Consider the following 6,492-nt stretch of genomic DNA (forward strand, 5'->3'; position numbering starts at 1 on the left):
TTGGCAGCGGTTGCCATTCTACAGCGCGTCTGTTCAGCGATTTCGAAGTTGATCTAATGGCGAGCCCTTGTCTCTAGCCATGAGGCGGGTGCTTGGCGCTCTAGCAAAATTTTTTGCGTGCCTATCGCGGCTACAAGGGGAGAGGTGGTTGCCGCGAGCCTCTCCCGTGCCCCCCTAATTGATTCAACGCCGCTGTCAGGGCGGATGGATATGTCGGATTTTGAAACGGTGGACGGCGACGTTGAATCAATTAGAGGGGCATGAAGCCCACCCTCGAGGGTGTTATTCCTGGACTCTCCTTTAGATCATGTTTTCTTGTCACTCAGATGGCGCAATTTCGGAAAAAGGTTTGGCAGCGGTTGCCAGCCCTCACCGCGTCTACTCGGTGATTTTAGAACTCGATCTAAAACGGGAGCCCTCGTCTAGCATCTCCGTCCGGTGTTGCTCGGGTATTGCATAAATTTATGCCATCGGCGCGAATCCCCCAACGAATGCCTACGCTTGGACCCTCTCTTAGATCACCTTCTTCGATCACTCGACCGACGCAACTACGGAAGAGACTTGGCAGCGGTTGCCATTCTACAGCGCGTCTGTTCAGCGATTTCGAAGTTGATCTAATGGCGAGCCCTTGTCTCTAGCCATGAGGTGGGTGCTTGGCGCTCTAGCAAAATTTTTTGCGTGCCTATCGCGGCTACATGGGGAGAGGTGGTTGCCGCGAGCCTCTCCCGTGCCCCCCTCATTGATTCAACGCCGCTGTCAGGGCGGATGGATATGTCGGATTTTGAAACGGTGGACGGCGACGTTGAATCAATTAGAGGGGCATGAAGCCCACCCTCGAGGGCGCTATTCCTGGACTCTCCTTTAGATCATGTTTTCTTGTCACTCAGATGGCGCAATTTCGGAAAAAGGTTTGGCAGCGGTTGCCAGCCCTCACCGCGTCTACTCGGTGATTTTAAAACTCGATCTAAAACGGGAGCCCTCGCCTAGCACCTCCGTCCGGTGTTGCTAGGGTATTGCATAAATTTATGCCATCGGCGCGAATCCCCCAACGAATGCCTACGCTTGGACCCTCTCTTAGATCACCTTCTACGATCACTCGATCGACGCAACTACGGAAGAGACTTGGCAGCGGTTGCCATTCTACAGCGCGTCTGTTCAGCGATTTCGAAGTTGATCTAATGGCGAGGCCTTGTCTCTAGCCATGAGGTGGGTGCTTGGCGCTCTAGCAAAATTTTTTGCGTGCCTATCGCGGCTACGATGGGAGAGGTGGTTCCCGCGAGCCTCTCCCGTGCCCCCCCTCATTGATTCAATGCCGCTGTCAGGGCGGATGGAAATGTCGGATTTTGAAACGGTGGACGGCGACGTTGAATCAATTAGAGGGGCATGAAGCCCACCCTCGAGGGTGCTATTCCTGGACTCTCCTTTAGATCATGTATTCTTGTCACTCAGATGGCGCAATTTCGGAAAAAGGTTTGGCAGCGGTTGCCAGCCCTCATCGCGTCTACTCGGTGATTTTAAAACTCGATCTAAAACGGGAGCCCTCGTCTAGCACCTCCGTCCGGTGTTGCTTGCTCGGGTATTGCATAAATTTGTGCCATCGGCGCGAATCCCCCAACGAATGCCTACGCTTGGACCCTCTCTTAGATCACCTTCTTCGATCACTCGACCGACGCAACTACGGAAGAGAGTTGGCAGCGGTTGCCATTCTACAGCGCGTCTGTTCAGCGATTTCGAAGTTGATCTAATGGCGAGCCCTTGTCTCTAGCCATGAGGTGGGTGCTTGGCGCTCTAGCAAAATTTTTTGCGTGCCTATCGCGGCTACAAGGGGAGAGGTGGTTGCCGCGAGCCTCTCCCGTGCCCCCCTCATTGATTCAACGCCGCTGTCAGGGCGGATGGATATGTCGGATTTTGAAACGGTGGACGGCGACGTTGAATCAATTAGAGGGGCATGAAGCCCACCCTCGAGGGCGCTATTCCTGGACTCTCCTTTAGATCATGTTTTCTTGTCACTCAGATGGCGCAATTTCGGAAAAAGGTTTGGCAGCGGTTGCCAGCCCTCACCGCGTCTACTCGGTGATTTTAAAACTCGATCTAAAACGGGAGCCCTCGCCTAGCACCTCCGTCCGGTGTTGCTCGGGTATTGCATAAATTTATGCCATCGGCGCGAATCCCCCAACGAATGCCTACGCTTGGACCCTCTCTTAGATCACCTTCTACGATCACTCGATCGACGCAACTACGGAAGAGACTTGGCAGCGGTTGCCATTCTACAGCGCGTCTGTTCAGCGATTTCGAAGTTGATCTAATGGCGAGCCCTTGTCTCTAGCCATGAGGTGGGTGCTTGGCGCTCTAGCAAAATTTTTTGCGTGCCTATCACGGCTACAATGGGAGAGGTGGTTCCCGCGAGCCTCTCCCGTGCCCCCCCTCATTGATTCAACGCCGCTGTCAGGGCGGATGGAAATGTCGAATTTTGAAACGGTGGACGCCGACGTTGAATCAATTAGAGGGGCATGAAGCCCACCCTCGAGGGTGCTGTTCCTGGACTCTCCTTTAGATCATGTATTCTTGTCACTCAGATGGCGCAATTTCGGAAAAAGGTTTGGCAGCGGTTGCCAGCCCTCATCGCGTCTACTCGGTGATTTTAAAACTCGATCTAAAACGGGAGCCCTCGTCTAGCACCTCCGTCCGGTGTTGCTTGCTCGGGTATTGCATAAATTTGTGCCATCGGCGCGAATCCCCCAACGAATGCCTACGCTTGGACCCTCTCTTAGATCACCTTCTTCGATCACTCGACCGACGCAACTACGGAAGAGAGTTGGCAGCGGTTGCCATTCTACAGCGCGTCTGTTCAGCGATTTCGAAGTTGATCTAATGGCGAGCCCTTGTCTCTAGCCATGAGGTGGGTGCTTGGCGCTCTAGCAAAATTTTTTGCGTGCCTATCGCGGCTACAAGGGGAGAGGTGGTGTCCGCGAGCCTCTCCCTTGCCCCCCTCATTGATTCAACGCCGCTGTCAGGGCGGATGGATATGTCGGATTTTGAAACGGTGGACGGCGACGTTGAATCAATTAGAGGGGCATGAAGCCCACCCTCGAGGGTGCTATTCCTGGACTCTCCTTCAGATCATGTTTTCTTGTCACTCAGATGGCGCAATTTTAGAAAAAGGTTTGGCAGCGGTTGCCAGCCCTCACCGCGTCTACTCGGTGATTTTAAAACTCGATCTAAAACGGGAGCCCTCGTCTAGCACCTCCGTCCGGTGTTGCTCGGGTATTGCATAAATTTATGCCATCGGCGCGAATCCCCCAATGAATGCCTATGCTTGGACCCTCTCTTAGATCACCTTCTTCGATCACTCGACCGACGCAACTGCGGAAGAGACTTGGCAGCGGTTGCCATTCTACAGCGCGTCTGTTCAGCGATTTCGAAGTTGATGTAATGGCGAGCCCTTGTCTCTAGCCATGAGGTGGGCGCTTGGTGCTCTAGCAAAATTTTTTGCGTGCCTATCGCGGCTACAAGGGGAGAGGTGGTTGCCGCGAGCCTCTCCCGTGCCCCCCTCATTGATTCAACGCCGCTGTCAGGGCGGATGGATATGTCGGATTTTGAAACTGTGGACGGCGACGTTGAATCAATTAGAGGGGCATGAAGCCCACCCTCGAGGGTGCTATTCCTGGACTCTCCTTTAGATCATGTTTTCTTGTCACTCAGACGGCAGAATTTCGGAAAAAGGTTTGGCAGCGGTTGCCAGCCCTCACCGCGTCTACTCGGTGATTTTAAAACTCGATCTAAAACGGGAGCCCTCGTCTAGCATCTCCGTCCGGTGTTGCTCGGGTATTGCATAAATTTATGCCATCGGCGCGAATCCCCCAACGAATGCCTACGCTCGGACCCTCTCTTAGATCACCTTCTTCGATCACTCGACCGACGCAACTACGGAAGAGACTTGGCAGCGGTTGCCATTCTACAGCGCGTCTGTTCAGCGATTTCGAAGTTGATCTAATGGCGAGCCCTTGTCTCTAGCCATGAGGTGGGTGCTTGGCGCTCTAGCAAAATTTTTTGCGTGCCTATCGCGGCTACAAGGGGAGAGGTGGTTGCCGCGAGCCTCTCCTGTGCCCCCCTCATTGATTCAACGCCGCTGTCAGGGCGGATGGATATGTCGGATTTTGAAACGGTGGACGGCGACGTTGAATCAATTAGAGGGGCATGAAGCCCACCCTCGAGGGTGCTATTCCTGGACTCTCCTTTAGATCATGTTTTCTTGTCAACTCAGCTGGCGCAATTTCGGAAAAAGGTTTGGCAGCGGTTGCCAGCCCTCACCGCGTCTACTTGGTGATTTTAAAACTCGATCTAAAACGGGAGCCCTCGTCTAGCACCTCCGTCCGGTGTTGCTCGGGTATTGCAGAAATTTATGCCATCGGCGCGAATCCCCCAACGAGAATGCCTACGCTTGGACCCTCTCTTAGATCACCTTCTTCGATCACTCGACCGACGCAACTGCGGAAGAGACTTGGCAGCGGTTGCCATTCTAAAGCGCGTCTGTTCAGCGATTTCGAAGTTGATCTAATGGCGAGCCCTTGTCTCTAGCCATGAGGTGGGTGCTTGGCGCTCTAGCAAAACTTTTTTGCGTGCCTATCGCGGCTACAAGGGGAGAGGTGGTTGCCGCGAGCCTCTCCCGTGCCCCCCTCATTGATTCAACGCCGCTGTCAGGGCGGATGGAAATGTCGGATTTTGAAACGGTGGACGCCGACGTTGAATCAATTAGAGGGGCATGAAGCCCACCCTCGAGGGTGCTATTCCTAGACTCTCCTTTAGATCATGTATTCTTGTCACTCAGATGGCGCAATTTCGGAAAAAGGTTTGGCAGCGGTTGCCAGCCCTCACCGCGTCTACTCGGTGATTTTAAAACTCGATCTAAAACGGGAGCCCTCGTCTAGCACCTCCGTCCGGTGTTGCTTGCTCGGGTATTGCATAAATTTATGCCATCGGCGCCGAATCCCCCAACGAATGCCTGCGCTTGGACCCTCTCTTAGATCACCTTCTTCGATCACTCGACCGACGCAACTACGGAAGAGACTTGGCAGCGGTTGCCATTCTACAGCGCGTCTGTTCAGCGATTTCGAAGTTGATCTAATGGCGAGCCCTTGTCTCTAGCCATGAGGTGGGTGCTTGGCGCTCTAGCAAAATTTTTTGCTTGCCTATCGCGGCTACAAGGGGAGAGGTGGTGTCTGCGAGCCTCTCCCGTGCCCCCCTCATTGATTCAACGCCGCTGTCAGGGCGGATGGATATGTCGGATTTTGAAACGGTGGACGCCGACGTTGAATCAATTAAAGGGGCGTGAAGCCCACCCTCGAGGGTGCTATTCCTGGACTCTCCTTTAGATCATGTTTTCTTGTCACTCAGATGGCGCAATTTCGGAAAAAGGTTTGGCAGCGGTTGCCAGCCCTCACCGCATCTACTCGGTGATTTTAAAACTCGATCTAAAACGGGAGCCCTCGTCTAGCACCTCCGTCCGGTGTTGCTTGCTCGGGTATTGCATAAATTTATGCCATCGGCGCGAATCCCCCAACGAATGCCTACGCTTGGACCCTCTCTTAGATCACCTTCTTCGATCACTCAACCGACGCAACTACGGAAGAGACTTGGCAGCGGTTGCCATTCTACAGCGCGTCTGTTCAGCGATTTCGAAGTTGATCTAATGGCGAGCCCTTGTCTCTAGCCATGAGGTGGGTGCTTGGCGCTCTAGCAAAATTTTTTGCGTGCCTATCGCGTAAAGCATGTTTTCTAGTCACTCAGCTGGCGCAATTCCGGAAAAAGGTTTGGCAGCGGTTGCCAGCCCTCACCGCGTCTTCTTGGTGATTTTAAAACTCGATCTAAAACGGGAGCCCTCGTCTAGCGGATCTGTGCCAACTCGATCGGCACAACATTGGGAAATGGTTCGACAGCGGTTGTCGTTCCAATGTGTCATCGGGGGATGCCTTGGAAAGTGGCCTTTCAAGGGCGAGCTCGCGTCACAAGTGAATGGGGAGATCTCTCTGTGAACGGCGGCATGGTGATTGCAAGAGAAAATTGCCTTAGTCGGAGCATTGGCCTCGGGCCATTGTGACGGCCTTGCAATTTCTCTTTAATTGCAACCTATGTTTGCGCAGTAGCAGAGTTTGCATGTAAGATGGGCCTTGTTCTTGAGAGTTCCAGGAGATGACCTCCGGAACTTTTGGATTGGGCCCCTTCAAGGTGAAATTCATCCAGCTGATCGGATGAAACTCGATGTGCTTGTATCTATTCCGAGACGGTAATGATGGTCATTAATCTGTGGCGGTGAGTATTATCCCATTCGGTAATCGCAATGGCGGAGCTGGTGGGAAGTACTTGTCGCTTTGTTTTGATGGATATACCCTATATGTAGGTGTCTGCACGGCTTGCAACACACTGCACATTTGGTGTTCGATTCTAAGATGCGCTTGTTGCTGAGTGTGTATGGAGTTGTATCTTGTAGCCAAG

The sequence above is a fragment of the Cupressus sempervirens genome, chromosome 7 (genome assembly GCF_028749045.1).
Source record: "Cupressus sempervirens isolate cs-2001-9-10 chromosome 7, ASM2874904v1, whole genome shotgun sequence".
Taxonomy (NCBI): Eukaryota; Viridiplantae; Streptophyta; class Pinopsida; order Cupressales; family Cupressaceae; genus Cupressus; species Cupressus sempervirens.